The 22,094-nt window shown below is 37.1% G+C and overlaps 1 long non-coding RNA gene across 1 annotated transcript in view; it reads left to right on the top strand.

The window, feature by feature from the left end:
* The first annotated feature begins 2,389 nt into the window (after positions 1-2,389).
* LOC136841575 (uncharacterized) overlaps positions 2,390-22,094 on the top strand; it is a 38,852-nt gene continuing 19,147 nt past the window's right edge. Inside the window, exon 1 of the long non-coding RNA XR_010854011.1 lies at positions 2,390-2,412. This is a non-coding gene — a long non-coding RNA (uncharacterized lncRNA). The remainder of the gene's footprint in view (positions 2,413-22,094) is intronic.

The following is a 22,094-nucleotide window of genomic DNA, read 5'->3' as shown; positions in this document are numbered from 1 at the left end:
AGGACACACACTCCTACCCTACGTCCGAAGACATAAAATGACAATAGGCTACACTAGAAATTTCCCCGTAGTGATGTTTTTCTGAATGACAGTTTCCAGAAATAAATAGTTTTGGGAGGTAATTCTGGTCTTACAGCTCTTTTAATGGCGACGATAAAAGAAGTGTTTTCAAGCAGATAAGCCACGCAAATTTTTAAATGATAGCGAGAAAGTTTCTGTAGATGGTTGAGAAATATTTCCAGCCAAAAGAATCCGTATTTATTCGCTGTAAGGAAAATTCGTTGAAAAATATTTTGCCTGGAAATATGACGTGTTGAGGGCTTGTTTACAATTCCGTTAAAGAAGATAGGTTTTATGGTAGCCTTTTGTCAGTTCTTATACTATGTATATATATGTATATACGTATATATATATTTATATTATATATATATATATATATATATATATATATATATATATATATATATATATATATATATTATGTATATATGTATATATATATATGTATATACATATGTATATATATATATATATATATATATATATATATATATATATATATATATATATATATATATATTTGCTAACCCTACATTAAAGGATTAGGACTAACCTTCCCAACTCTTTTGTAATACCCTCATCTTTAAAGGTTTTTGCACATTTTCTCATCCCAGTCATGATTAACAGTTATGTTTGGTGAAACCACAGGCCTAAGATACCACATGAAAGAGCTTTTTAAGATTTGCTTAAAAATATCCATTTATTTCCTCTCTTGGATTTCAAGGCTTTCAGATTCAGAAGTATTTAATACACTGTATAAGGAAATCAGGTAGTTTGAGGTTGCTTTGTCTGACAAAAGCATAATTCTGTGCATGTATAATGCAAGCAAATATTTCCCAGCACTTTTAGAAAGATTTGCTTAAAAATAGACGTTGATTTCCCCTCTTGGATTTCAAGGCTTTCAGATTAAAAATGTATTAAATACACTGTATGAGGAAAACAGGTAATTTGAGGTCGCTGCATCTGATGAAAGCACAGTTCTGCGTATGTATAATGCAAGCAAATATTCCACAGCGCTTTTAGACAGGCACAGAAAAACAACTACACGAGTTCAATAAATTGTTTGGCCAACTCTGCCGTCCGACTAAATAGAAAACTCCAGAGTCGTTGTGGGCTGCAATGCCTCACAACGAAAAAAGTATTTTTTTATATATATAAATTTTCATGCCATTTTGCTTGGCCATTAAAACGCCTCTCACTTTTGTGCACACATTTTTATGTTATATTTTTGTTTTTGCCAAAATATTCCGTAAACCGGTACGCAGGAAAAAAGACGGTTTTAGTCTGAATGTCAGTATATTTCATACCGAAAGACACCGTAAGCGAATATATACAACAGTGTAATGCATGTAACTGTTTACTTAATGGAAATATAGCAAAATAAAATATATAAAACAAAAGACTTATGAATTCACTTAACAATAGCAGAATATAAACAGTCATGTCCCGTAGGGAGTTAGGTGCCGTCAGTGCACCTCATGCGGTGCACGGTAGGCATTACCTAAGGTTCTTTGCGGCGTGCCTTCTTTGGGCCCCTAGCTGCAACCCCCTCCGTTCCTTTTACTGTACCTCCTTTCATATTCTCTTTCTCCCGTCTTACTTTCCACCCTCATAGTGCAACTGTTTTGAGGTTTTCCTCCTGTTACACCTGTCAAGCCTTCTTTACTGTCAATTTCCGTTTCAGCGCTGAATGACCTCATAGGTCCCAGTGCTTGGCCTTTGGCCTAAATTCTGTATTCAGTTCAGTATAAACAGTCATGGAAAGTAAGCGAAATAAGAACTTAGGTGGTGGAAAAATTATTTCAAAGTTTTTTCGCTTAGAAAAATAAAATCAAACGTTTAGATACGTGTAGGAATCTAATCGTTTAGAACTCATCCCTATAAATTAAATAAAAATTATTAAGAAGTATTTTACATACGGAAAAAATAATCGTGACTTTAAAGTCCATCAGTTCAATGCGTTTAAATATATCTAAGATTACACTGATATTATATTAATAACGGTACTGTTTTTTAGTTAAAGTGCCTCTTTCATTTTTTTCTTATTATTATTATAATAATATTATTATTATTATTATTATTATTATTATTATTATTATTATTATTATTATTATTATTGTTATTATTATTATTATTATTTCCATGTAGCCGTTTATAATCATAACTACAGTATGTACCTCATATATCACATTGTATATAGGCTACCTTGTCTATTTCTGTATATGACCCTGAGCTGAAATTATTATTATTATTATTATTATTATTATTATATTATTATTATTATTATTATTATTATTATTCATTATTCATACAGCTGTCGTCTTTCCACAGGTTTACGGCAGTGAGGAGAAGGTAAGGAATGAGATGATTCTTATCAAAACACAAGGGTGTGTGAGAGAGAGAGAGAGAGAGAGAGAGAGAGAGAGAGAGAGAGAGAGAGAGAGAGAGGAGTTGGGTGAGTGAAGTAACAAAAGGTACTTTTCAGTATTGTTTCTCGGAGTAAGAGGTGATTAGGGTGGATGCGCATGCGCGTGGGCAAATATAGTTACGTAGAGAGTAAGATGTGAACTATTTCCAGTATGATAGTGACACCATTTTCGTTCCAGAATTTATGTATGTATGTATATATATATATACTGTATATTTATATTTATGTTTATGTTTACAAGTATATTTATATTTATCTTTATATTTATATTTATTATTATTTATTTATTATATATATTAAATACATAGATAAATGTATGTATGTATGTATGTATGTATGTATGTATGTATGTATGTATACATAACAAATAAAATGGCAAACAATTATTGATGTACAGAAAATATGTAAACTTCGTAGCGCTTCTTGACAAAAAAAAATAAAATATGATTTTCGCTAAAAAATTATTGAAAACTGAAAATTTCAGCCATAAACTTTATTTTCCCACGGCATTTTTTTAATAAAAAAATACATTGTATTAATACATGGAAAAATGTTGCAGTGAAAGAATTATTAGAAAAATGGGTTTTTGAGAAATATTTTGCAAAATGTTTTATTTTCCTTTGAGTTACAATTTTAATAATAATTCCTGCCGGATATATATTGTATATATATATATATATAAAATATATATATATATGATATGGAAGTACCGCCTATATATAGTAAAATATATTTTATATATAATACGGTTTATATATAAAATGTATGTATATATATTTATATATATATATATATATATATATATATAAATAAAGTATATATATATATATATATATATATATATATATATATATATATATATATATATGTAAATATATATATTATATATACATATATATATGCATATGGTTTGTTATACAGTATATCTGTTATGTATACATATATATTATATATATGTATACATACATTATATATATATATATATATACATACATACACAATTCCCTACCTTTTCTTTTTTTAGATGTTTTTCAATTTTCGTGGCATGTAAAATTTCCCCGAATGATAATATCAGCTTTATATTTTTTCATCCACTTTTAGCCACACTTTTTTTATATTTGTAGGAAATCTTTGAGAGAGATCAGATCAGCATCATTTTTAAATCACACTTTTATATCCTCATTACTGGGCAAATATATTTATTGAATATGCTTAGTTTAAAAAAATTATTTATTTTTATCACGTGGACAAAAATGTTATAAACCTGGTAATTTTCTAGATGGAAATTAAATTCATTTTGACTGTATATCTTTTTCGATAAACTACAAAATGTTGTTCTGTGCAATAGCTTGGTTCAGTGTTTCAGTTTCGTGAAAATTATTTCAAGGAGAAAAGGCATTGGAACAGACCCTTTTGGTTCTCTGAAAAGAAAACTACTGAGGCTAGAGGGCTGCAATTTGGTATGTTTGCTGATTGGAGGGCGGATGGTCAACATACCAATTTGCAGCCCTCTAGCCTCAGTAGTTTTAAGACCTGAGGGCGGACAGAATAATGTGCGGACGGACAGACAATAGCTTTCTTTTTACAGAAAACTAAAAAGCAATACTTTCAGAGGGAAAACATCCACGGGGACTTGTAGTAGACATTTTAAAACTTTTATGGGCCGTTGGCCATGCCCTTAGACGTTTGAGAGGTTTCGACGGCATAAGCCGCGGGCTACGAATAAGTCCTGAACTTCCAGAAAATGTGAGACGCATTCGCGACGGTTTAAAAGAACGGAAAGTTGAGCCTCGTGCCAGAGGAGATAAATATAGTATACGAAGCCTCTTGAAATTGCTTCTTCGACTCCACGAAACTTCTTCTTCTGCTGTGCACGCAGCGAGAGGCGAAAGGAATTGTCTTGGGTGGGTGAATTCATGGACCTGGTTCGTTCGCAGTCGCGACTTGCGCCAAATTCTGTCGAAAGTAGCCCCGGGAATCTTTTTCGTCTTAAAGGATAATGCGATCGGATATCTGGTTAATCCGTGACTGGCAGACGAAAAGTTGCATAGCAAGATTCATACTTTGCTATAATGAAGAAATATGTGATTGATATCAAAGGCTCATCTACGAAGACAATACGATTTAACGGCTAGCAGTCGATAAAGACTTAGGCCTATACTCTACTTAATGATACCCTATAACCTTTTGGTTGCTGATTTCGCTTTGACCTATTCTCTCTGTCTCTGTCTCTCTCTCTCTCTCTCTCTCTCTCTCTCTCTCTCTCTCTCTCTCTCTCTCTTTAGGCCTATACTGTACCTAATGATAAACTGTACAACTTGTTGGTGTTTGAGTTCACTATCACCTATTCTCTCTCTCTCTCTCTCTCTCTCTCTCTCTCTCTCTCTCTCTCTCTCTCTCTCTCTTTAGGCCTGTACTCTACCTGATGATAAACTATATAACTTGTTGGTGGTTGAGTTCATGTGACCTCTCTCTCTCTCTCTCTCTCTCTCTCTCTCTCTCTCTCTCTCTCTCTCTCTCTCTCTCTCTCTCTCTCTCTCTCCTAGGCCTATACTCTACCTAATGATAAGCTATGTAACTTGTTGGTGATTGAGTCCGCAGACCTCTCTCTCTCTCTCTCTCTCTCTCTCTCTCTCTCTCTCTCTCTCTCTCTCTCTCTCTCTCTCTCTCTGAGGCCTGTACTCTACCTAATGATACAATAGAATATAACTTGTTGGTGGTTGAATTCGCTATGACCTATTCTCTCTCTCTCTCTCTCTCTCTCTCTCTCTCTCTCTCTCTCTCTCTCTCTCTCTCTCTCTCTCTCTCTCTCTCTCTCTCAAACGTCTCGAGAAAGGCCTCAGCTAAATTAGTGGTCAACACTAACAGATAGGCGCTTCCTTTTTTTCTCTCGTAGGCCTATTCAGCCTGCTATCATATCTAGGCCTCAGTGACTCACTCTAGCAGCCGGCGAAGAGGGTGAATGAACTCTGCGATGATTCATTAATTCCCAGAATTGTAGATTTGTAGGTTTTACTCATTCTCCCATTTCGCTGTTTGGATAAAAAAGAAATATTACTGTTCTATCTTTCTGTTTTTAGTTTTCTGTAAAAGAAAACTATTGTGCTGGCTTTATGTCCGTCCGCACTTTTTTCTGTCCGCACTTTTTCTGTCCGCCCTCAGATCTTAACAACTACTTAGGCTTTACGGCTACAAATTGGTATGTTGATCATCCACCTCCAATCATCAAACATACCAAATTGCATCCCTCTAGCCTTAGTAGTTTTTATTTTATTTAAGGTTAAATTTAGCCATAATCGTGAGTCTGGCAACGGTATAGCCAGGCCACCACGGGCCGTGGTTAAAGTTTCATGGTCCGCGGCTCATACAGCATTATACCGAGACCACCGAAAGATAGATATATATATATTCGGTGGCCTTGATTATACGCTGTAGCAGCTATACAGGAAACTCGATTGCACCGAAGAAACTTCGTCGCATTTTTATACTTGCTTTTAATGTCTACACTGGATTAATTTCCTGTTAAGTCGAATACCCGAAAGATACGTGTTTTTATCTGTCGTCTCTCAGCGGATCTGTGAAATAAAATAGGAAAATAAGACAACTTTCATATATTAATATTCAGATCGTGAACCCTATTCATATGGAACAAGCCCACCACAGGGCCATTGACTTGAAAATCAAGCTTCCAAAGAATATTATGGTGTTCATTAGAGAGAAGTGACAGAAGGTAATGGGAAACAAATTGATAAATATATAAAACTGTAAGTAAACTATCAAAATAAAAAGAGAATTGTTTTGGGGGTAGTAATGTACATTTGCAACAGGAAATTCCAGCTCTTTTTGACCTTTCGTGAAATGAAGTGGTTTGCAAATATTTTTTTTTTTTTTTTGGGGAGGTTTGTTTCAAAATGTTTAGTGGTCTTTTTCGTTCTCTGCATTTTTTTAACCTCAGTTGGAAAGCAAAATGCCCCAAGGCCAAGAGTACCTAAATAGGGAACCAGTGTGGACCCGTAGACTCCGACCAGCCCGCTAGGGCATCCATTAAATTCGACTGTGGTAATTCAGTGTGTTTTGATTAATATTAAGAATTAAATGTCTTTATTGATTATTATATATATATATATATATATATATATATATATATATATATATATATATATATATATATATATATATATATATATATATATATATATATATATATATATATATATATATATATATATATTCCAAACCCATATTAGAAGCATCGTCAATAGGGAATCGTCCCTGGGCCCCCATTTTATGTGACGTTTCAATATATACCATAATTTTATTTCCATATCCCATTAACGCGTGCAGTACTTAAATGCAATTCCCCGCAGAGATAGCGCCGTCAGTCCACCTCATGCGGTGCACTGTAGGCATTACTAAAGGTTCTTTGCAGCGTCCTTCCTGAGGCCCCTAGCTGCAACCCCTTTCGTTCCTTTTACTGTACCTCCTTTCATATTCTCTTTCTTCCATCTGACTTTCCACCCTCTCCTAGCAACTGATTCATAGTGCAACTGCAAAGATTTTCTGTTTCAGCACTGAATGACCTCATAGGTCTCAGTGTTTGACCTTTAACCTCAATTCTGCATTCAATTCAGTTAAATGCATTTAATTTCAGCTGGTTCGTATTGTCACGCAGTAGTTATTAAAGGGTTAAAATGCTGTTTGTAAAGTCGTTAAAACGAGGATCAGCGGCCATTTTAATCCAAAGCGTATCTATTTCAGGGAATTATGAAGCTTGCTTTAAAGTAAATCGTGATAATTACTGCGTTTTTATTCAGTGGGATTATAAGCTATTTCAGGAAAGTTGAAGGTTTTCACTCGGGTGTTATGATGATTATTTTTCATTTAATCTCGATGATAATCTGTTTCGGGAACTAAAATTTTGCTATCAACAAGTAAATAGTGCGCCGAAGTTTCCTCGGCGCAGTCGAGTTTTCTGTACGTCGTATAATCAAGGCCACCGAAAATAAATCTATCTTTCGGTGGTCTCGGTATAATGTTGTATGAACCGCGACCCATGAAACCACGGCCCGGTGATGGCCTGGCCTATATCGTTGCCAGACGTATGGTTATTTCTAACTTTAACCTTAAATAAAATAAAAACTACTGAGGCTAGAGGGCTGCAATTTGTTATGTCTGATGATTGGAGGGTGGATGATCAACATAACAATTTGCAGCCCTCTAGCCTCAGTAGTTTTTACGTAAATCGAATTGGGCTTTTCAGGGGATCAAACACTTCTATGAAAATTAAAAATATATGATAGAGAATAAAGATAAACAGATAAAGTCCCTGGAGTTGGTTAGTGCCGTCAGTGCACCTCATGCGGTGCACTGTAGGCATTACTTAAGGTTCTTTGCAGCGTGCCTTGTTTAGGCCCCTAGCTGCAACCCCTTGCATTCCTTTTACTGTGCCTCCATTCATATTCTTTCTTCAGCCTTACTTTCCACCCTCATATAACAATTGCTTCGTAGTGCAGCTGCGAAAGGTTTTTCCTCCTGTTACACCTTTCAAACCTTTTATTCTCAGTTTTCTTTTCAGCGCTGAATGATTTCATAGGTCCCAGCGGTTGACCTTCGGCCTAAATTGAACATTCAGAAGGCAAACAGATAATATAAGAGATATTGGTCATCGGAATACTTGATGTGTGAGTCTTGACAGTATTCTGTTCACCAGAAACAGTGAAAAAACCAGAGTCTCTCTCTCTCTCTCTCTCTCTCTCTCTCTCTCTCTCTCTCTCTCTCTCTCTCTCACACACACACACTTTTCGAAATTACCTGCAATAAAGAAACCTAATTTTATTGCAGCTCTGTTTCGTGGGGAAAGGTCCAGTGGAGACGCAGTCCTGTTCCATAAATATACAATGGGAAGGGTGGAAAATGCTGCCTCTTTACTTTGTATGTTGCAGTACGAACAGATTAAAAACGTTCTGTCTTTTTCCTCTATATTCATAGAGCTTTCGTAATCAGAGATTTGGGAGTAAGGCTCTTGACCCTTTATTCTTTAAACCGTTGGACTGTGGAACAGTCTCCCTGAAATTTCGTGCAATTGGAACCTCAGAAACTTTTGCGAAGATGCCATGCATTGCTACCCTAATACAGTTCTCCTTGTAATTTGATAATCTACTTACGTTATCTACTTATTTGTCATATGTTCATTTTATTTTTCCTTTTTAATAAGTGATCTCTTCTTTCGGTATTTCCCATTACCATCTATTACTTGATTCTAATGAACACCATATTCTTTGGAAGCTTGAATTTCAAGTCCATGGCCCCTGTGGTGGGCTTGTTCCATATGAATAGGGTTCATCTCCTGCATAATAATAATAATAGTAATAATAACGTGGTTCTTGAATGTAAAGACGCCTTAGAACCTGCATATTTAAGAAAATAGAGAATTTTTTAAATAATCTAAATTATTTTATCCAGGACGAGAGAGAGACAAAAGAAATAGGTTTAGTAAAGAATATGTATATATGTCATCTTTCATTTCACCAATAAAAAAAAAGCATTTTAGGCTTGAAAGCGAGAAAAAGAAGAAGAAGAAGAAGAACAGCAACAACAACAACAGGAAGTCAAACAGATCTGGGAAGGAGAAAAAGAAAAACTTATGAATAGGCGTCGAGTTCATTCACCTTTGCGTATCCCGCCATTCACGAACCGCCAGCATGTAGATGATTTCACCCAGATGTTTCCACCCAAGACCTATCTTTCTTTAGGTCTTGTGGAGTTCCACGTTCCACCTTTTCTCTGGACATTGGGTTCCACATTCCACCTTTTCTCTGGACTTTGAGGCCCTTTCTCTGGACCTTTGAGGCCCGTTTGAAAGGAAGAGGAGAGGAAGAATTAGCAGCTTTGCTGCGTAGGTACGAATGAAAGGGCATTGGAGGGACTCTGGGAAAATATTAACATTTCGTCCATTACCGCGAGAAGGCCTCTTAGTCTTCCTCCTCCTCCTCCTCCTCCTCCTCCTCCTCCTTTTTCTGTAGATGGGCTCCTCCCCTCCCCCCCCCAAACCCCAAAAGACTCAACCTGAAACCAATTAGGCTAAATTGACCACTGCACAAGAGATGCCTCTTCTCAGGGAAATGGGAGGACTGTTGAATGAAATTCTAAGGAGTCTGAATGCCTTGGCTTCAGAATGCGTTTCTCTCTCTGTCTCTGTCTCTTTCTGTTTTCCGAGTAAATATAAAGGGGCCGTCTTGTAAGAAAGGCAAGGGGAAATAACTGGTAACCAGAATGTGAATGTAATGTTTGTAAGGCTCCCGTTTTGTGTGTGGGGAAGAAGAAGAAGAAGAAGATACTGATGTTGGACATGAATGTGTGTGTATAATATATATATATATATACATGTTTACATATATACACATGTGTGTGTGTGTGTAAATATATATAATATATTATATGTATGTATAAATACTTGTGTGGGTATACAATCCAACACCATCCATCATCAACCCAAACGGAGAACCGTTCTCCAAAACCGCCCTCATGAACGAGTCCAATTCCCGCGCAATCCACCAGGTGTCACCCGGCGAAAACAGATACGAAATGGCCTCGGCAGGCGAATTCCACAGCGTGCACTGGGGCTCATCAGTCAACGTCTTCCCTCGTATTCCCAGTTCGGTCGTTGTCTTCCAAAACCAGGGCTCCGTCTGGGATGAGACGGGATGATCCTGGACGGGAGGTTCTGTGAAGATTCAGGGAGAGAGAGAGAGAGAGAGAGAGAGAGAGAGAGAGAGAGAGAGAGAGACAGACAGACGGACACTGATACAGACAGAAATGGTTTATGCTGCATAAGAAAAGTAACTGTTAACGTAGAGACAAATATTTTTCTCTCTCTCTCTCTCTCTCTCTCTCTCTCTCTCTCTCTCTCTCTCTCTCTCTCTCTCTCTCTCTCTCTCCTTTTCAGATGTTTGAGGAGACAGCTAATTCTTTATTTTGTTTTTCTTATATCGACTGGAGTGACAAGAGTATTGGTCAGTTTCAAATTCACTGAAACTACGTTTCTCCTTTATTTTTATTTTTATTTTTATATTTTTTAGTATATCAGTCGTTACTTTTTTTTTTTAATTTTTTTTTTTTTTCATCTTATTTTATCATTATTTTATTCATCTTCTCTTTCTCAGGAATTTATCAGTCGTTATTTTCCTTAAAGTTGTTTTAAATTCACTAAAATTATATTTTTCACTTTTTGTTTATTTTGTCACTTTTATTTTTTTTATTTCTTATCTTATTTTTTATCATTATTTTTTCATCTTCTCTTTCAACGCTCAGGTATTGATCAGTCATTATTATTTTCCTTAAAGCTGTTTTAAAATGACTACAATGACATTTTTCACTTTTATTTTTTTTTATTTTGTCACTTTTATTTTAATTTTTTAGCTTATTTTTTATCATTATTTTTTCATCTGCTCTTTCAACGCTCAGGTATTTATCAGTCATTATTTTCCTTAGAGTTGTTTTAAATTCACTACAATGACATTTTTCACCTTTTTTTATTGTGTCACTTTTATTTTTATTTTTATCTTATTTTTATCAGTTATTTTTCATTCATCTTCTCTTTCAACGCTCAGGAATTATATCAGTCATTATTTCCCTTAAAGTGGCCTTGTTATTGTTCTTTATCCGATGGATCATTTTTATCAGTTTGCATCTACAAATGTATCACCTAAATTGCCTTATTCTTTATCCGTGGTTAATGTGCGTTCTCAATATACCTAAATTTGTGTGAGCAATCACAAACTCTGCTTTCTTCACTATTCTGAGTCACTTTCCTAAATATCCAACGCTTGCGTCTTTATTCGTTGTATTTCCTCCTATTCTTTTCATCTGTAACACACAATAATAATCTTCATACGTATTCCTTTATTTTCCTTTATTTTTAGTTCCTTATTCGCCACTTGAGCAAAGCGAATACAGTGGACGGGAGAGAATGAGATCACGGAAGGGAAAGATGAAACATTCCCGAGGGAAGAGAGAGAGAGAGAGAGAGAGAGAGAGAGAGAGAGAGAGAGAGAGAGAGAGAGAGAGGGAGAGAGAAGAGAAGAGGGGAGAAGGAGAGAGGGAGAGAGAAAGGAAGAGAGAGAGAGAGAGAGAGAGAGAGAGAGAGAGAGGGAGAGAGAGAGAGGAGAGAAGAGAGAAAAAGAAAAGAGAGAGAGAGAGAAAGGAGAGAGAGAAAGGGAGAGAGAGAGGAAGAGAGAGGGAGAGGAGAGAGAAGGAGAGAGAGAGAGCGAGAGAGAGAGAGAAAACTGGCAGAGAAAAAGCGAAAGAGAGAAAGAGAGAAAGGAAAGATAAAAGGGAATAAGAAATAGAAGGAAATCTAGGTCACTGAGAGAGAGAGAGAGAGAGAGAGAGAGAGAGAGAGAGAGAGAGAGAGAGAGAGAGAGAGAAGGGACTTCGTGGGTGGTATGGCTGTTAACGCCATTCCAGATGATTTCATGGAAAGGGAGAGAAGACTCGTTATACTTACGGCAGAGGTAAACTAGAGAATGTTCGTATTTATTGGAAGATCTCTCTTGCGAGAAGTCTCTTAAAGCACAACGTATGCTTCTATGTATCCTTTATACCCTACGACTTCAGTATTTGGCAATGAAGGAGGCGTAATTACTATTATTCGACTGGGTGGTTTTATATTTGGCGGGGGGTGGCGGGTGGGTTCCGGTTGCATCCTGTTTCCTTAGGAGTCGATCACTTTCTCTCACTATGTGCACTGTATCTAGTAACACACTCTTCTGCATGAGTCCTGGAGCTACTTCGGCATCTAGTTTTTCAGATTCCTTTATAGCATTATTATTCGGAAGATGAAACCTATTAAATTGATAAAACACCATTAACTAAAACTCCACTTCGACAACAAACTTGTCACTGTTTTGAGAAACTGCGAGAATTCGTCAGAATCTTGTACTTGAATGCTATTACCCGGAGGGTGGGTATTACTTTCAGTGCACCTCATGCGGTGCACTGTAGGCATTACTTAAGGTTCGTGCAGCGTCCCACCCTTACGCTTGCATTCCTTTTGCTGCACCTCCGTTCATATTCTCTTTTACCATCTTTCTTTCCACCGTCTCCTAACATATAGTGCAACTGCAAGGGTTTCCTCGTGTTACACCTTTCAAACCTTATCACCGCCAATTTCGTTTCAGCGCTGGATGACCTCATAGTCCCAGCGCTTGGCCTTTGATCTAAATTCTACATTCTGTTCTGTTCAATTCTTGAATGCTGTTATGTATCAGTAATGAGCACAAAACTCTGAATTGAAAAGCATCGAATTTAAAGCATTGTAAGTCAGAATTAAGCCATTTTCTACCGGTTGGTTTATGTATGGGAACAGAAACCTTTTTAGAAAAAAAAAAAAAAAAAAAGACGGACAGATGCTTGTAATCCCTGAAGACTCACGTACCGAACCAGTAATGGAGGCGTTATGTTTCCATAAGAAATTCAATGCCCCCTGCTTCTTGGGGCTTTCGAGTTATGCAGTTCTTATGAACTGAGGTCCGTCCCAGCACAGCAGTTCTTCGAAAACCCTTCTTTCTTTGACCGATGAAGGTCGAGAATTTCCCCCTGAATGATTTAGCATTGCTGGATACACTGGTTCATCATCGATTATTCTCAAAAGAGCACGATACATGCCAGCTTCCATAGCTGGCTATGAATAGCAGCAACAGACACAGGACATCCTGAATGACTTATTAAAAGTTTATCAAAGGTCAACACAGCGCAGCACAGGCAAGGGACAGGTCATTGCACAGATGCGTTGTGTAGAAGCAGATTGAGAATACTCCACACTTATGACCAGCGCCCATACTCCTTCTACAAGGACTACAGATAACTTAAGTCTAATGTCATTTAGTCCAGAGTCCAGAGGAATGGCGGAATTTAAACCCTACTCTTGCACAGATGTCAGACAAAGAGAAACTTCGACAGTCGGGATTACGCAAGACTCGTTAGCAAGCGGAGGAAATGACCCTGTTCTCAAAAATCTAGAAGGAAAATGCAGAGGAACATTGTGCTCCAGTTTTTAAAGTTGGTAATCTTATGGGAGAACAGCCCACGACGTTTCCTGGAATCGCCTATTGACGCCTAAACCATGGGGAAAGTTCCAGTACTTTGAGACCCCGCTACCTGAATTCTGGCCCGGATTGAAGTCGTTCAGAAAAGTCTTGAGGATTAAAGATGCCAGGGTCTGTTGTCTACATTGTTTCCCCTGTCTTTGGTTGGGCAGAATTCAGAGGTCTACATAGGGCCTCTTATCCTATGTAATTAAAAACCCCGTATGTGGGTAGTGCCGTCAGTGCGCCTGACTCAGTGCACTGTAGGCATTACTTAGGTTCTTTGCAGCGTCCTTTCGGCCCCTAGCTGCAACCCCTTTCATTCCTTTCACTGTACCTCCTTTCATATTCTCTTTCTGCCATCTTGCTATCCACCTTCTCCTAACAATTGATTCATATTGCAAAGGTTTTCCTCCTGTTACACCTTTCAAACCTACCTACTCTCAATTTCCTTTTCAGCGCTGAATTACCTTATAGGTCCCAGAGCTTGGCCTTGACCTAAATTCTATATTGTGTTTTATCCTGTAAGCAAAATTAGTTTCAGTGACATCAACTGTAAGTTTTAATATGCCGTCAGCCTGCCCTAACCTAAAATAAAACTAGCTAAAGCAAGCACAACATTTTTTATTATTATTATTATTATTATTATTATTATTATTATTATTATTATTATTATTATTATTATTATTATTATTATTTCAGTAGATGAAACCTATTCACGTGGAACAAGCACACCAAAGGGTCCACTGACTTGAAATTCAAGCTTCAAAGAATGTTGGTTTCAACCTCCCACCGCAGCAGACCCCACACTGCAGCAGTAACTGATCATGATACAGAGCCAGTGATTTTAATAGCTAGTTTAGAAGTAGTTCTTGGCTTACTTCGCAGTTTCCTCTCTCTCTCTCTCTCTCTCTCTCTCTCTCTCTCTCTCTCTCTCGGCATCAATTACCTCGATGTTGTCACGCCAGTTTGAGTGGCCATAAATCAATCGATCTCTTTTTCTCAAACAAGTTAAAAATGCGATGAAGTTTCTTCGAGTTTTCTGTACAGTGTATAATCAAGGCCACCGAAAATAGATCTATCTTTCGATAGTCTCGGCATAATGCTGTATGAGCCGCGGCCCATGAAGCTTTAACCACGGCTCGGTGGTGGCCTGGCCTGTATCGTTGCCAGACGCACGATCATGGCTAACTTGAACCTTAAATAAAATATAAACTACAGAGGCTAGAGGGCTGCAATTTGGTATGTTTGATGGCTGGAGGTGGATGATCAACATACCAATTTGCAGCCCTCTAGCCTCAGAAATTTTTAAGATCTCAAGGTGGACAGAAAAAGTGCGGACTGAAAAACTGCGGACAGAAAAAACTGCGGACAGAAAACTGCGGACAGAAAAACTGCGGACAGAAAAAACTGCGGACAGAAAACTGCGGACAGAAAACTGCGGACAGAAAACAGAAAAACTGCGGACAGAAAAAAGTAAGGAGAGAAAAACTGCGGGACAGAAAAAAGGACAGAAAAATGTGCAGACAAAAAAACTGCGGACTGAAGAACTGCGGACAGAAAAAACTGCGGACAGACAGTACTGCGGACAGAAAAAACTGCGGACAGAAAAAACTGCCAGACAAAGCCGCCAGAAAAGTTTTCTTTTACAGAAAACCAATAAAAAAAAAATAAGATTTAATTCCCCATGACAGAAAAACGCTCGGACTCTCTCTCTCTCTTTTTCTTTCTCTCTAAATCTCTCTCTCTCTCTCTCTCTCTCTCTCTCCCAGTGACCCATGTCATTCCACGCGTTCCCTTTGAACCATCTTGTCTCCAGAGGCACCAGATCATTCTTCTTCCCCCGCGGGATATCATATACCTTTGGACGGCTTTCGTCATTCCCCCTGTAATCTCATTCTGTCCCCTCCACTCCGTTCGTGTTCTCTCTATTCTTTCTTCTCTTCTCCTCCTTCTTCTCTTCTTTGTGGATTAGATTAGATGGATAAATGCAAAAGAATTGTGGAAGGGTATAATCGATCATTCCCCGTAGAAGGTTAATGCCGCCAGTGCATCTCATGCGGCGCACTGTAGGCATTACTTGAGTTCTTTTGCAGCCTCCTTCGGTCCCTAGCTGCTATACAACCCCCTTTCATTCCTTTTACTGTACCTCCGTTTACATTCTCTTACATCCGTCTTCCTTCCTCAACCCTCTCCTAACATCGCTTATTTTTCCTCCTGTTACACCTTTCAATCCCTGTCGCTGTCAATTTCCGTTTCAGCGCTGCATGAACTCATAGGTCCCAGCGATTTGGACTTTGACCCAAATCCTATATTCTATTCTACTCTATAATCGATTATTCAAATCTCTTGCTTCCTCGTCGATTAGATTCAGTAAATAGATGAAAGTAGATCGCGAAAAGGTATAATCGATTCTATTACAGCTTGAAAAACATTTGTTTCCCCTTTGTGTGTAACAGGACAACAGGGAATTGGAAATAGGTCTGTTCCTTTTCTTACCTTTGCATTCTTCCTCCGTGGGTGGAAGTTTTGATCATAGTGAAGTCACAGTATTGAGCATCGTAAGCTGATGAAGTTTGCCGTAAGAAGTTTCCGAGAAAAGCTACATTAAGTCACTGTCAGTAACGTGTGTGTATATATATGTATATATATATATGTATATATATATATATATATATATATATATATATATGTATGGACATATATACACACACTTATATATGTATGTATGTATGTATGTATGTTTATATATAATATATATATATATATATATATATATATATATATATATATATATATATATATATATATATATATATATAAAGTTGGGTTTCTTGACTAGAGAGTGAGGGAAAGAATGTCACAAGGAACTCACATACATACGAACACACGGGAGCGTACGCAGAGAGAGAGAGAGAGAGAGAGAGAGAGAGAGAGAGAGAGAGAGAGAGAGTGAACAATAGTACAATTGAACAATGGAAGTTTGTTTATTTTCGCTTTTGTTGGCTATTAATTCGGCTTGTTTGTTCGTGTGTTGGTTTACTGGTCAATATGACCAGACAGAGAGGGTGTGGGTGTGAGGGTATGTATTTGAAGGTGTGGGCGTGGTATGAGGATGTGCGGGCGTGGGTATGAGGATGTGGGTGTTGGTGGGTTTTCAGTGCGTGTGGGATTTTGGACAAAGGCTCATTTCATTGTAAAAGCGTTAATTCTCTCTCTCTCTCTCTCTCTCTCTCTCTCTCTCTCTCCTTCCTCCCTCTCTTTATCTTCTCCTCCTTGTCCCTCCCTTTCATCATTCTCCCTCTCCTCCTATTCTCCCCTCCTATCTGTACATCATCTTCCCCTCTCTCTCTCCTTCTCGCAGCCAGGCGTTAAAGAAAATTCTCTCTTTCGGCTTCATTCTCTCTCTCTCTCTCTCTCTCTCTCTCTCTCTCTCTCTCTCTCTCGATGCTAATGTCGTTTCTCTCTTATGAAGGCCGTTGCTCAACTCCTTCTCTGCATTGGGATTTGACTTAAGTTTTCACTAAGCTTCGAATTACACTGTACAGTCTACAGTGCAGATATTACACTGAAGACATATTTCGATTGTTGCTATTATTATTCTGGTTAAAGCTGGCCTTATGCCACCGCGATTCTTCCTTTTTTTTTTTTTTTTAGAATGCTTTCTGTATAATGATTGAAGAATGGCATATTCACTGCACGATGAATACGACATTGCAGGAACATTTGATTTAGAATAAAGTTCTTAGTGGCCTTCGTTGCACAAAGAGATAGATTACCGTGACCTACAGAAATCCTTTTAAAGCTTTATATTAACTCGACCTTCCGCCGCACAACCCAATTTCAACGCCAATTACTCTTTTGATTTCCCAGATGGACCATATAGTTTCAGGATCTGAATAAAGGATGTTTGGGAGGAAAAATTAGGCGTTTAATTTCATCCGAGGACATTAACGTAAAATGGTTGTGTATTTTTATGGTGGTCGTTCCGTAAGAAGGACATAAATCAGAAAATAATGTACAATATCCTCATCCTTTTCTGTAAGTAAATTGGTCATGTTATCCGATATTATATCTAAATAGTAATATCCAGTACGTTAGTATATATTTATTTTTGCGTGTGCAGCCACGACCGGTCATCCCTCTGTCCTATATTTTTCGTGTAGAGTAAAAAAAGTACCTTTACAGCTTAGAATTCAAAGCTTAATTTTTATTCTTAAATTTTGAACATTACATTTACGGCTGTGATAGTCTGCTTCAGGCCGTATTCACCAGACTGTCCTGGACTTTGGTGCAGAGTGAAGGTACCTGAGCTTTGAATTTAAAATCTAATTCTTTTATTCTTAAATTTTTGATCTTTCAATTGACAGCTTTTGCAGGTCTGCTTCAGGCCATATTCACCAGATCTACCCTAGTGCAGTGGCTAACTTGTAATGTACTCTATTTTAGCATCTCGATTACCTAATATATATATTGTGTGTGTGTGTATAACAGAATCACGAAAATATGGAACGTCATGAATATATAAATAAAGGCAATGGAGTACTTTGCGAGGTACTCCATCGTTTCTCTTTCCTTCGTGGCATTGCCTGTATTTAAATCCTGAAAATATGGACAACGAAATCCAACTCTTTTTGGGGAGAAATATGTGTCCGGAAATACAAATGCTCTACCACGGACGAAGGATCGTCATTTGTTTCAGCTCACCCGTCGAGACCAGGTGCATATTTCGTTTGGCATCGAGGCCAGATCTATTTCGTTCGGAACAAAGTAAATACAACCTCATTTCGACGGTGTGGTGTTGGGATTTCTCGTTTTTGTGATGTACTGAACTCTTTAGTTACGTCCACCTGATCTGTAAAGATACGAGGGGCTCCGCGTGCCTAGATTTTTTTTGCTGTATTTCAAAAGATTTAGTAAATATTATTTAAAAATTCCCTGTCGCCTCGCATCACAGAATTTTTCCCATTTGCCATTTTACATGAAGAGGCATCGAACGCCTCAAATTTTTCGTCATGTGGTGGGCTCACTCTGGCATTGCAGAACTTTAATAAAGTATATGCGATGAGAATTGTATTTAATAAATAGTAAGACAAAACGTCAATAAATATAAAGGCGATGAAATTCGGAATTAAAGAAATGGCTTTCATTTGTTTATCAGTGTAAGTCATGGTTTAAAATCCGTGGGGAGAACATTCTCACGCAAATAATTCATTTACCTTTCGGTTATCTCTCTGACTCTGTATATTCTTCTTCTGCTTCATCAGAGCTCTAGTTTCCTGACAATATCTCACTGCGCCTGCCACACCCGGACCTCATTCCAGCAAATCTAGATTTCTGGAACCCGTTCCAGATCAGCGGGTATTGCGTGGGGAGGGCGAGGCGGTCGACAGGCTTCTCTCTCTCTCTCGGTACGGTCTCTTTATATTAAGGTGTGGTTAATAGATTCTCTCCTTGATAACCAGCTGATCAGGGGCAGGGGTCGGGCGGCTGTCTTCAGAGACAGTCTTTGTGGGTCACTGATTAAGGGTTGAGCTTCTAGAGGTTTGTATGTGGTGTTGATCCTTAGCTTACGCGTACATGTATACATTTATATATATATATATATATATATATATATATATATATATATATATATATATATATATATATATATATATGTGTATATATATATATATATATATATATATATATATATATATAATATATACACGTATATATATATGTATACATATTTATATTCAGAGTCTTGCTAATGATTTTTGTTCAGATTAAGCCGCCCATTTAAACAAACAGCTTCTATACTGCAAAGCTAAAGTTTTAAAAGACTTTATAGAATAAAATAAAATAAAGAACAGTTCTTACAAAATGTAACACATTTATTAAAGGCGTTTCAACCCCTCCTCCTACCCCTGCACCAACTTCAGAACAAAGAAAAAATATACCATATCCTTTGATGTCAAACTTACAAAAGTTCCTCATAGTTCCGGGAGAAAAAACAAAAGTCAAGACGGAGTGTGTTTTTTTTTACTTGTATTTCTAGTTGCGTTGCCCACTATGAACAAAGGCCTTTTATTTTTGTACAAAAATAAATACTTTCAGTTTATATAAGGAGTCAAGGAAACATGTAGCCCTCACTCGAAATAAAAAGAATCTTTTCTATATGAAAACAAGTAATTAATGTGCAAGTTTCTTCGGCGCAATCGAGTTTTCTGTACAGCGATACCAAGGCCACCTAAGATAGATCTATCTTTCGGTGGTCTCGGTATAATGCTGTATGACCCCGCGGCCCATGAAGCTCTCAGCCGGCCGTGGTGGCCTGTCCTATATCGTTGCCAGAGGCACGAATATGGCTAACTTTAACCTTAAATAAAATAAAAACTACTGAGGCTGAGGCTGCAGTTTGGTATGTTTGATGACTGGAGGTGGATGATCAACATACCAATTTGCAGCCCTGTAGCCCCAGTAGTTTTTAAGATCTTTGGCCTAAATTTTATGTTCCAGTTAGAATTCTTTACTAAAAGTGTTCTTTGATGTGTATGTGTCTATGTGTCTGTCTGTGGCCCCTGTTCATGGTGAATCTGCTGAAAGTGTATACATTATCTCATTCAGAGTGGTTTCGTCACAATTTGCCATTGCACTAGAGTTTATAGATGTTTCACGAGAAATGTCAGGCCTCTTCACACAGCTCCCATACTCTGGCAATGATCAGTTTGCCATTGCACTAGAGTTTATAGATGTTTCGCGAGATATGTCTAGATTTATCACAGCTCCCATGTTCTGTTAATGTCCAGATGTTAAATGCATTCCCATTTTCACTGAGTTTGCTTTATTTCTGTTTGTGGAAAAAGGAAAATAAACAGCACTTTCGTTTTAGCAGATTTGCATCTTGGAAGCGTTGCTCAGGTAGGCGTTAGAGTTTATATAAAACATAAAAGAATAATGTATTTATACTGTCAATTATTCCTAGAACTTGAATAAACGCTCTAGTTAGAGCATAAACAGAATGCAAACTTGTTCTATTTTCTAGCAAACGTCTTAGTTTAGCCACGGGGTATAACTTAGTTTCTTTCGTTCAGATTAAATATCGTTTTCTGTTCTTTTGCATAAACTGGTGTAAATGTTGCGAAAATGTATACATATTTTTTTTTAGATTCTGGAATCAGTACATAGATACATTCCATTCTCTTCCATCATTCGATTGATTTGAAGATTTAAAGGTATAAACATTATTTTACTGAACTGTAGGCTCATAGGGAACACTTGAACCTAAAATATTTTTTATATATATATATATATATATATATATATATATATATATATATATATATATATATATATATATATATATATATATATATATAAAGGAAACTTCATATCGAAACTGAAGGAGTACTGAGATCCAATCTATATAACATAACTAAGGTAAAAGAGGGTTTTACCCATGTAAAATAATAAAAAACTGCTGTCAAGACTGTTTGATGTCAGCAAAACTTATAGGAACCTGGCTTTCAACAAGTAAGGCTGGAAACGTTCACGAGGCAACATTTGGCAGCAGAAAAACCGTTCGCTTTGACAGTGTGTAGTATATGACCAACCATTTTTCTGTTTATTTTATAATTCTGATCGCGTTTAATATAGAATGATTCTGCTGTATTGAGATATGTCCTTCACTTTTGCTAATATATAGGCCTCTAAAAATGTATATGTACTGTAATTATATGTTAATTATATGTAATTAATTGTATGTAATTATATGTTTATGCTCATACTTAAAATTATGTGTATTTACACATGTGTGTATGCTGAAAGATGTACTTGTTCGGTATATGGTTGAAGTTACGCTTTTTTTTTTTAGCCCAGTCAAAGACCCATTTGTTTACTTATTTCGAAGATATCTCTTGAAGTAAAAAAAATCATTTTCCAACATATCTCTGGCCGTAAGGAACCTCAAGTTCTGTTCATTGTTAGTCTAATAGTTTAAATATCCCAAGCAAAAACAGCGTACTACGTCATTTTAGCTGTGACTTAACAAGCGCTTGAAGGAACTGTACAGTTTCTAAGAATCATGTTCGTTTTTCGGCTGGCTAGCAAGGTTACGGCAGTCTACTGCTGTTCCTGGCGCGAGAAGACTGTCGATTTGAGTGACTTTCCTGGAGGTTTTATTCATTTCATCGGCTTTATGGCTTACGAAGGTATTTACCGTTAATTTCCTATTGAGGAGTGAGAGAGTGTCGTTTCAGATCCTGAAATGGAAAGGTGAACGAAGATATTTGCATACTGAATGAGTAGCGAGTGTCCATTTCAGATCCTGAAATGGAAAGAAGTGAACGAAGATATTTGCCGTTTTTTCATACAGAATGAGTGAGCGGTGTCAGTTTCGATCCTGAAATGGAAAGGTGAACGAAGATATTTCCCGCTTATTTCATACTGAATGGTGAGCGAGTGTCCATTTCAGATCCTGAATGTTAGGTTGATGTTTACTAAACATCTTGTCATAGTTTTTGGTGTAATCGACTTCT

Source organism: Macrobrachium rosenbergii, chromosome 1 (genome assembly GCF_040412425.1).
Source record: "Macrobrachium rosenbergii isolate ZJJX-2024 chromosome 1, ASM4041242v1, whole genome shotgun sequence".
Taxonomy (NCBI): domain Eukaryota; kingdom Metazoa; phylum Arthropoda; class Malacostraca; order Decapoda; family Palaemonidae; genus Macrobrachium; species Macrobrachium rosenbergii.
Note: the sequence above shows the minus strand (reverse complement) of the source record. Positions and strands in the feature narration are given on the sequence as shown.